Consider the following 11,009-nt stretch of genomic DNA (forward strand, 5'->3'; position numbering starts at 1 on the left):
TTTGAAAAGGCTCTGTATAAAAAAAAGTTTTAAGCTACTTGTACAATGGCCAACCTCAGAAAGCACCTGAAAAAATGTTTGCACACTGGGAAATTAATGCTACTAAAGAGCAATTCAGACCTGAAAACTATGGCAGATACCACAGCAGTCATCACAATTTGCATGCCATGAACTTTTCATGACTCTGTGCTTCTAATTTATCAGTTGTTCTCTTGCATAGAAATCAGTTAAATAAGTACAAGGTTTATTATTACATGCAGAAAACTGCATTAAAAGAAAACCTTACAGCTGCAAAGTTAGTAAATACCTAATTAAGTTAAGAATTAAGTTAGCAGCCTTAATTCATCTCCTTTGTCTGTACTTACAGTGCTACACCCTGTTTCTCCTTGGCATGCAATCCTGGAGGCAGCCAAGAAGTTGAGGACCTGACAAGAGCAGGTAGATCAGCTGGTAGATCAGAGGCACAGCCACTGCAATGCTGGTAAGTGGCTTTTCCTGGGAGTTAGGGAGCAGGTGGATGAAGAGGATAAGTGGCCAAAGCTGCAATCCAGGGCTCTGCACGGGATCTCTGTCCTTTGGGGCTCGGGGAGGAAGGACGAAGAACAAGGACCCTGCTGAGCCATCCCTTGCTGCGTCACTTTGTCCTCACACCCAGCAACTCGTTTGCTTCCCAGGCCCTGGGAACTGCTGCTGTGCTGCTCCTGCACTGCTGAGGGCATCCACCAAGGCTGCTGCTGCTTGAGGAACACCTCAGCCAACTGGGAGTGTGATGGCTGTGCTGGCCAGGGCATGGGTGAGAGGCAAAGTACCTGGCTGCCCAGGGCTGGGACCAGGGTCCAGGCTGGGCCTGGCAGCAGGGGCTTAGACTTGGCTTGCTCAAGGAGGGCTGTGGGCACCATGATGACCTCTCCTGCCATGGGCCTTGGTGGCCATGCTGCTGACCTTCCTGCCTCTTCCTGCTGCCTCCAGTGACGATTTAGAGCTTGTCAACCTATCAGCTGGCATCAGCTTGTCAGCTGGCATCAGAGTTGTCGCATGGTTCCCTGGTGCCTAAAAGCAGCAGCGGCTCCTGCCACCCTGGACCAGTCCAGGTTCAGCACCGACCAGGGAAACAACAGCTTGCACAAAACTCAGCCAGCCTGAAAAATGCCACAGGATCAACCATGCGCCAGCCCAGAATGTTGAAAGCAGCAGCCCCAACACTGTCAGTCAGTCAGTGTTGGGGCTCTCCCATGGCACAGTTATACTGGGAAAGAGTTTGAATCTTTGGTCTCGTGCTCAGCTTTCACCCACAAGCATTCCCTGTAATGCTTCCTGCATCCGCTCTTGTCCCTATAAAATGAACAACCAGTCTCTCTTTTAGGAGAGAAAGGCAGAAGAATCTCCTCAGGACACACGTGCAAACACCATGTCCCTGACAGTCCCAGCCCTGTTGGGCAGCGGTGGCTGCTGTAGCCCTGTGCTTGCTCAGTGCTTCCTGCCCAAACTCACTACAAGGGTGGCCTGCGAGTTTCTTGCTGGGTTCTGTGCTTTTGGTTTGTGTGAAGTCAATGTGCCTGGTTGAAGTGTGGCCTCATGCCTTAATTGGTGGGCTCATTTGTATGCTCTGGGAAGATTTTGAGCTGTTGGGCAGGTGGGACTGAGAGCAGGGAAGGCACCTGGTTTTGGAGTCTTGTGTGATTTTGTTCGTGCAAGGACGCTGACTCCTTTTTGGCTCATCCCTGTTCAGTCCAGGTACATTTGCCTCCAAGAAAGGGAGAAGGCTAAAGGCAGCATCCAGCAAGTTTTGTCCTGGGCCTCCATCTGTCTAATGTTCAGCTGCTGTCGACCCTCAAGTCCTTTTCTGCCAGACAGCTTTCCAGCCTCTCTTCCCCACGACTGGAGTGTTGCCTGGGGTTGTTGTGAGTCGCGGCTGAATGCCTGACAGGGCAGGTGCAGGAACCAGGCTTGTGCAGGTCTCTTTGTCACTGATGGCGGGGAAGCTGATGGGACACTGAATGGATCATTAAATCCAAAACTTTCACTATTTTTCCTTGACAAGTTGAGACCCTGTGGTCAACCAAACTACCCGTAGTTGTGATCAAAAGTACACCTGTAGCTCAAAGTTTCTGGAACACCTCAGTTACAGAATTTGTCTCCGAGTCCCAATTCTCATGCTCATTCACTCTCTTTCCATTCTAGCTGTTTACTGGAGTGCTCTTACCACATTTTATCTCATCTAATTCCCTCTCCCAGTCTCTGTAGTTGTGCACTCACCAGTTTTTGGACCTTTTCAAGATCCAGGTGGACAAAACCATGAGAAATCTGATCCGAATTCTGGGCTGACCCTGCTTTGAGCCAGAGACTGGACTATAGAGCCAGCCTGAGAGATCCCACAACTCTCTGAGGGCATTGCCGGACCTCTGTTCTACAGCTCTGTAAGTTGCTACTAAGTATTGGAGAATTGGTTTGTTATGGTTTGGGGTTTTCTTTTTTGGACTTGCCTAATCTAATTTATTGAAGAGGGTTGTCCCTCAGATTCTTACCTTTGTTATTCTCCCTCTTTTATAATTTCAGCTTCCCTCCCTGCCTCTGTTTTTTACACTTTTGCCCTCAAGTTTGGGAATACAAAAGCCTTTAAAGGAATGAGTTACTAGAATTTAGTAACCCTGGCAAACTATCCAGTATTCTCTTTGATACCTTTTTGAATTGAACTGTTTTGGCTGAGACTTTCAGAAAATAGTAATAATAATCTGGAGGCAAACACTCAGGAGAGAAAATTGTATCCTGATCTATTGTAGTTCCTTAAAGGGCAAATGAAAACTGTGTTATAATTAGAAGTAGGAACAGCTTCATCTCTGATAAAGCTGATTGGGGGTTTCAACTATGATCTAAATCAATAAGAGATTCCTAGTAAAATGAAAAAGAAAATGTTTTTTTAATCAGAGGCATTAAATAGATGTACTGCTAAACTTTCCCTGGAAAAATGGTTTGTGTATGTGTGCTTCTCTACACTCATGGACATGCAGGTACCTACCTGGAGAGGCATAAGGGAAAGCTTCCCTCCCCTCTTAAATGTAACATGTAATTAAGGAAGCAAACTTAGTGTTTCAAATAAATATTTAGATATAGATATAAATATTTCAAATGAGAGATGAAGTTAATTGTAAAGGCTTTGTGTAATACAGTCAAGGATTTTGACTTAATCTAGCAGTTTGAAATATATTTTTATAATAATTATTAAGAATGTTAGGATGGCACAGTCCTTTATATTATACTTGTAAGAGATTAATTTGACTCATCTTAATGTTAGGGAATTTAGCTAGCAATTTTAAAAATGCTAAATGAAGTGCAAAGGCATTGCAAATATTTTTAAAATTATGTTTTTTAAGCAATTTCAGTTTTCCTCGAATAACATTTTCCAGTATATTAATATTATATGCAATATAAAATGAATTATTGAGTTAGGTCCACACATTATTGATTACTATCCATCCTTGCAACTATTTATAGCATATACTTTTTTCATGTCTCAAATGTGTTTAAATTTTCCCTGGAGCTCAGTATCATTGATATTTTTAGTAATATTACTGTACAACTCACATTCAGTAAAACTTCACCTATTTATAAAGAGCTCAAAACCACTAAGTAATGTAGAAAAAGTCTTTTGCTTTTCTCTGATTGGGATTTGGGTGTTAAATCTCACTTTGAAATCTTGTTCCGTGGTAAAGGAATCTAAACCTGTTGCTGAAGTTTTCATTAGTTTTATAAGGAGAGGATTGTTTTGACAGAGACTCTGAAAAACTGAGTGGGTGAATTGGAGGGCAGGAGAGTCACCGAAAATGTCTTCAGTGAATAGACATGTAAAATTCCATGTGTTACAAACAGGGCTGGTACTGGGCTGTCCTGGGAGAGAGAATGTCAGGGAAAAAATGGTTGTAAAACTCACTGCCAGTGGTATGGGTAAAATAACATAATAATGAAGAAAGACTCAGAATCAGCAGGCGCTGGTGGTGCCTTCCCCTCACGTCACCTCCGTGTTCTGGCTGGCCCAGTCACCCTGGGCCCGGCCCGACAGCGACTTATTGCCACCAAATTATTTCCACCCTGAGTATCCAGGGCTGAAGGGTGTCCATGATGGAGCAAAAACAGCAGGGAGGGCATTCCATGCACCAGTCCAGGCTGGGGGCTGAGCTGCTGGGAAGCAGCTCTGTGGAGAAGGACCTGGGGGTGCTGGTGGAGAACCCGGTGTCCCTGACCAGCAGTGTGTCCTGGGGGACAAGGCCAGGGCGTCCTGAGGTGCGTGAGGAAGGGCACTGCCTGCAGGTCAGGGAAGGGATTCTGCCCCTCTCCTCAGCCCTTAGTCCAGTTCTGGGCTGAGGAGCTGGACCTGTTTAACCTGGAGAAGAGAAGACTCAGAGGGGACCTCATCCCCTCTGTCAGTGTCAGGAGGTGCCAGGGAGGGACCAGGCTCTGCTCGAGGGTGCCCAGCAGTGGGACACGAGGCAGTGGGCAGAAACTGGAACGCAGGAAGTTCCACATGAATATGAGGAAAAACTTCTTTACTTTCATGGTGACTGAGCACTGAAACAGGCTGCCCAGAGAGGTTGTGGGGTGTCCCTCACTGGAGATACTCAGAGCCCACCTGGCCACAGTCCTGTGCAATGTGCTTTAGGAAGACCCCGCTTGAGCAGGGAGGTTGGACCAGATGACCCACTGAGATCCCTTCCAACCTGACCCGTTCTGTGATCAGGAGAGGATACACAACCAAAAACCATTTTAATTGTGTGGCCTGTTCTTTATGTCTTTTGAAAATAGAATGTGCTGCTTCCTTGTCTTTTCTCTCTAGATCTCAGAGGCATTTCTTCATAGTAGCTCTGTATTTAGGCAGCTACCTCATCATTATTCATCTAAGTCATCAAAATCATAAAAAGGACTAAAAACCCTGATATGTTATAAATAAAATATGGGAAGGAGAACAGTGATAAAATACGAGTTCATATATTTGAGGGAATACCCACCCAAAAGCTCTTACATGGCAGTTGTAATGTTTTCTTATTGTTTGAATATTGCAATCAAAGAATAAAATGCAATACGATCAATAGTTAGAGCTGAAATCTTATAGATGTGTGACAATATATGTACTCAATCTTCATTCAAAATTCACACAGTTTGTGTTTCCTCCACTGTAATTGCTTCTGTAGTGTGGCTTTCAATAGCTGTAAATTAACTCTGTCATAATTGCTTTCTTTTTTTTCCCCCTTGAATATTTCTATCCTTGCTGCAAATTGTATTTCTGTTACTTCCAGTATTGATATTATGATGTGTCCACTAAGACAGCACAGTATCTGGACATGTATATATCTTTTTGGAATAGTTTTCTATCACCCTCCCCCATTTTATTGGTACACTTGATTTCTCTTGGCTCTGAGCCCAGTTTGGTTTAATTTTTGTTTATTCTGTACAGGATTCCAGACTGTGCTTTGAGATGGGCACTGTATAAATTAATAAATAAATTCAGTATATACTTGCTTTTAGTGGTTTGCTTGGCACATCTGTTTTTCAGAGGTTTCTAAATCTTCATGATCTGCAGAAGATATCTTTAGTTACATACGATTAGGGAGAGTATCATATTTTTAACATGTACAGGGTTTCCCATTAAAAAGTCATCATTTACTAACAGTTACACTGCTCTGGCATATTGGATGCTGCAGTATGTCTCAATAGTTGGAAAGTAGAATAATGGTTCTATTTAAGACAATATGGGTATCTTAACTATGGTATATACTTGTGTTTTTGATGCCGAAAACTTGTTTTGTACTCAGAATGTTTTTAAGGATTTGTTGGGGTTTTTTTTATAATCTCTGCATACATAAATATAGATGTTGCATCCTTTTGAAAATACTGACATCCCTTCAGTATTGCAAAAGCTTTCACAGGCAGAACTGTAACAAAACATTGTTCAACACATTGCTTATAGCCAGTTGCATTGCTTTGGCATAACCAAAATTATTTTAATGGAAAACTAGGGACATTTCCCATTAAAAATTGCTGATTTTCATGATTATTTATGTCAAGGTATCAAAAAACTTTTTCAAGAAATATTCAGCAAACATTGTGGCACTAAATTAAGCCATAAGTAGCTCAGAAAAGAGAAGAGACTGCCACTGAGCCAGGCAGCAGTTAGAGAGCCATGGCAGAGTTGGTTCTGCAGGGGAGCAGGAGATTTGAGTTGTGCAGAGATCTAAAGCTGAGGTCAAAGACAACGTTTGTGAGGAAAGGGAAAAACCCTCATTTACTGAAGTGTATAAGTCTCAGGGGTTTCCCTACTCATACTGAAGCCAGCATCATAAACTGCACTGCTCACAGAGCACCACATTCTTCCAGTGATGTAAATGGAACAAATAAGTTCTATTTATGACTCGTGGGTTACAATTTTTATTGCAATACTTGAAGTGAAGGTGGAGAGAAAGGGAGGCACAGGGAGAAGGGTGGTGTGCAGATCAACATATACAAAATGAGCACTAAGGTAAGGATATCTCAGGTATCTTTTGTAGGAGATCAAATGGCATATTTTTTAAAGAATCTAATTAGACAGGCAAAGAACATCCTTTGGAGGCAATGTGGTAGGCAGAGGCATACTTGTGAATCCAGTGGACATTAGAGTCTGACTGGAGCACTGAGTTTATCAGCACTGTGAAGAGTCAGTGCTTTTAGGCAGGCCCACATAAGGAGCTCTCTGTGAAAGAACTATTGATGGCTATGAGGTTGGCAATCATAGCCATAAACGATGGGATTAGGTGCTAACTGAGCTTAGATTCTGAAGGATCTCAATTTTGTGTTAGTGCTTTCCTCCTATCTAAGGAGGCTTATGGGTTTAACCTGAAGTCTTTAAACAGCCTCTTGCTAGTCTAGACAAGCCTTTCCAGATGTGCAGTTAGTTCCTGGGTAAGAAAACACAGATAATTTCAGCAAAATCTGTGCATCTGAATCTTCACAAATATGTTCATCAGCAGTGTTTTGAGATAAGACCTTATAGATAAAATAAAAAGGGAAAATGTGTGGAAAATAAGTTCCTATTTACAAAATACACATGGTTAAAAAAAGGGAGAGAAAGAAAGGGACAGAATCATGTGTCTGGATACACCAGCACATATTAAAAAGCAGTGGTACTGTGCACCTTAAATAAAGCCACATAAACCAACCTAAAACCTCCTCCATTTGCGGAGGGAATACATGGAAATATTTCTTTAAAAACCTATTTGAAATTTAAACATTTTCTGTCACCACGACCGTAAGTAACCCAGTCCATTGCCACAGGGATACTCAAGAGTCAGAAACACGGTGATGGAACAGAAGAAAAAGGACAAGAATGGGAGCAGATTTAAAATGGTGCAGGCAGGCAACTCTTTGAGTGGCAATGTTTCCCATTTCTTTCCTAAGCACATCCACACTTAGTTTCCGAGAAAGCAGGAAGGACACTTAGGCAAATTGCCAACCAGATGGTGCAATCGAAGAGGAGGAATGCATTCAGAAGGGCAGTATAACACAGAATTAAAAAATCCTATCATTTGGTTTTCTGCTACAATACAGGACAAAATTCACATGGAAATAAAAAATGTTAACTATACACTCATGGCTTCTAGTCATCTTTCTGTCTCGGCTTCTGACCTCTCCTGTGATATCCCCCACTCTGAAGTAATTTAATGTGTTCCAATTTTATGTTTCTTGCAGATTTTTTCAAAACTACCTTATTATTGCCTAAATATGTTTCTGCCAATATACAAAATTTCACTGTGATAGAAGGATGAAGCTGATTTTGAGGACTTGTATAGTTGTTGCTCTTATATATCATGGAGAAAAGAAAATAATACTTGCTTTCTAGACTTCTATATAATCAATAGATAAGATAATATCAGTGTGGAATTAGTGGCAGACCAAGGAATTATACCGTTTTTCATATTTCATGTAATTTCCAGTTTATTACTGAAACTACCTGGTATGTTTGCATTTTGTCTTTGGAATAATTTTATATTCTTTTTTTACTTAAAACGTGTTTTTATTTCACTTACAATGTATTTTTATTTATATCGTAATTTGGCTCTTTTCAAAACCAGACTGAGTGTGTATTGCATATATTATGCACATATAGAAATACAGATTCTCACCCTGCTCCTCTGACTTACTTTTAAATTTCAGAAGATACGTATAGAAATGTGTGAAGTTTTCTAGCGAGAATATTTGATAGTTATTTTAATGTAATTTTTGCTTATTAGTAGCATAGTTTTGATTACGTGATTGGATGCAACAATTTCATGTCGATACATAATCAGAACTTGACAAATCTAGTCATAATTGAAGAGAGGAAGCCATATCCTGGCAAAAATGTAGGAGCCAGCCATCTGTCCTGAAGATTGTCAGCCTTTTTGTTATGTATTTTATGTCTATATCTTAATATTCTATAAATACATATTTGGAATATCTATCCTCTACCTTTAATCTTGTGAATGGCTCCAAATGAGATTCAGCTACAGCATGTTAATGTTACCTTCTCTGTCCAGTCTTACTTGGTCTTCATGTAGTGCTCTTGACAAACAAATGCTTGTGAGCTACAAATGAAAAGAAAAGGAAGAGTGTAATGAATTATATAAATTTTTTATTATTTTTTAAATTTAATTATGGGAGCCCTTCTTTGTGATTTCATGACTTGGATTATAGAAAGCCATGTTGCCATTTTTGTTTCTTCAGCTTCCTGAATTCTGAATCTATTTATTTATCTTGCAGATTTTTTTTTTTCAGTAGTTAAAATCCAGTCTGGTTTCTGAGAAACCAAATGTGATCATTCTTTCCTTCTTGGAAATCCCTTCCAGTTATAAAGATTTTACAGGTGATTTTTGACATTGATGGGCATAGAACAAGCTCTGCTGTATTCAGATTACATTCTCTGTAGCACATGTATAACCTTATTTTTCTCCCAGGTGGTCTGAAGAATATTTGAGATTTTACCTGTAATACAGGGTTGGACAACCAGAGACAATGCTGCATTCAGCTGGTAGAACTGCCTTACTGATAGAGTCACTGTCAGGGCTTTTTGTGAAATTCACATTACTTCTGGTGTTTTTATCTGCTGGTGGAAGAAACTAAAATCCAGAAAAGGGAAATGGAGATATAAACCCCTCAGTGACAGTTTCCAATCAGTTTGAGTTCCTCTAATCTTTTGAGTTCCTAAGTTAATCAGCCATTGCTTGAGATTTTTTGTGTTTGTCTGAAGAGGGCAGGGGCTTATTTTTAATTACATCAAGGTCCTCAAAGGTTTTGTCTTTGTCCATGGTAAGTAGTTTTATCTCCACTTTATCTAGGTAAGAGCGAACTTCACGCTCACCAAGCTTTTCTGGGAGAGTCAACTACTTTTGAGCTACTGTTGTTTGCTAGAGAAAATACCAAAAGAACTAGCTGACAACTCATCTGTGGACAAATAGGAGAGATTGTTGTCATGCTCTATGTGAAAAGGGCAATAATGTCTTGAAAGCCAAGCTGGACAGCTGAAAATCATAAATATCAGGCAGTGTCTTGTAATGGGACCAGAAGTATTGCAGATATCACAGTGTTGACATAGTCAGTGTTGGTAGTTGTTAGGGGGACAGCTGGGCACAATGTACTTTTGTTAAATAACAGAAGTTTAGGAATTCCAATTCCATTGACTTCAGGGGAAAAAACAGAAAAAAAACCACCCAAGCTGAATTAGGAATTATTAGGAGAGAAATAGAAGACAAATTAGAAAACATGACTGTCTGTGTAGAGCTGTGGTACAATCTGCTTCTTTGGTGCTCTGAGTAATTCTCCTGCTCCCATTTCAGAGTGCATATGTGAAGAGTGATAAAGGTGATCAGGCTTATGGAGCAGTTTCTGTGTGATAAAAGAAGTTTGACAATCTTCAGCCTGGAGTGGAATCAACTGACGGAGAATTTGATAGAGATCTACAGGACTGGGAATGACATGAAAAGGGTAAGTGGAAAATGACTGTATCCTCTTCACGTGTAAGAGCTGAGCATCACGTGAAACTAATAGTGCAGTTCAAAACCAAGGAAACAATTTTATTTTTCCATACTCAGGTGTTAAGTAAGTTATGGAACTCCATTTCAGAGGTCATTAAGGGTGCTGGAAGTTGACACAGATTCAAAAGTGAACCAAGGAAGGAGACTCTATTCAAAGTTATTGAATAAAAACATGCCAACTCTGGGTCAGAAAATCTCTTAGCCATAAATGAGTGGAAGCTGGAAAGTATAAATAAGGTAAATAGCATTTATATACTTATTTTTCCTTTGTTGTTGGTTTTTTTGGTTGGTTGGTTGGTTGGTTTGGTTGTGGGTTTTTTTGTTTGTTTGGTTTTGGTTTTTATTTCATTGTAGCTACATGAAATTAAGCATGTGCTGGTTCAATACCTTTCGTAGAATATCTGATTAGCCTGTTATTTCAGGTTCAAGATCATAGGAGATAAATCACTGTTTAGAAAGGCAACAAAAGTAAATCCAACTTTTCCTTTCCTTTTTCTAATGGGCAGTGCTCTGCCTCCAGAGTCAATACTGAGTGCACAAGCATGGTGTTAATGGACAGCTTTGCTGGAGCTGTCAGCATTCAGCTGGATAAGAGATGACACTGGCATTTTGACTATTTCTGGTCATTAAAGTTCTCCTGTACTTATTATAGGATAGTGGAAATTAGCCCTGTTGTCCTGGTCTACTTCCAACTTATATGTCTCCTGCTGTTTGACTTGGATAGGTTCCTTTTTCACCCTTCGGTGTGTGCTGCTGGATAATGATTCCAGTCTATTGGAGAACAGCACTGAAAATCCTCCATGTGGTTAAAAGTTCAACAGAGATTATTCCTTCTGTAACACCCCAAACACAGTAAACTGTGCAACACTCCTTGAACATAACAGCAATACAAAGTATATATGAGCAGTTGTCTGGTTTGTAAAACAGTGGTCATCATTTGCACTGAGGGAGAGTCAGCAATCTTAGGGAATTGTG

At 40.6% G+C, this 11,009-nt stretch overlaps 1 long non-coding RNA gene across 1 annotated transcript in view; it reads left to right on the top strand.

Moving 5' to 3' along the window:
• The first annotated feature begins 2,062 nt into the window (after positions 1-2,062).
• The window catches only part of LOC113992370, a 26,117-nt gene continuing 17,170 nt past the window's right edge, over positions 2,063-11,009 (top strand). The window contains exons 1-3 of the long non-coding RNA XR_003542221.2: positions 2,063-2,417; positions 9,837-9,984; positions 10,092-10,271. This is a non-coding gene — a long non-coding RNA (uncharacterized LOC113992370). The remainder of the gene's footprint in view (positions 2,418-9,836; positions 9,985-10,091; positions 10,272-11,009) is intronic.

This window comes from Pipra filicauda, unplaced genomic scaffold (assembly GCF_003945595.2).
Source record: "Pipra filicauda isolate LSUMZ 115617 unplaced genomic scaffold, ASM394559v2 scaffold227_size1260479_pilon, whole genome shotgun sequence".
Lineage (NCBI taxonomy): Eukaryota > Metazoa > Chordata > Aves > Passeriformes > Pipridae > Pipra > Pipra filicauda.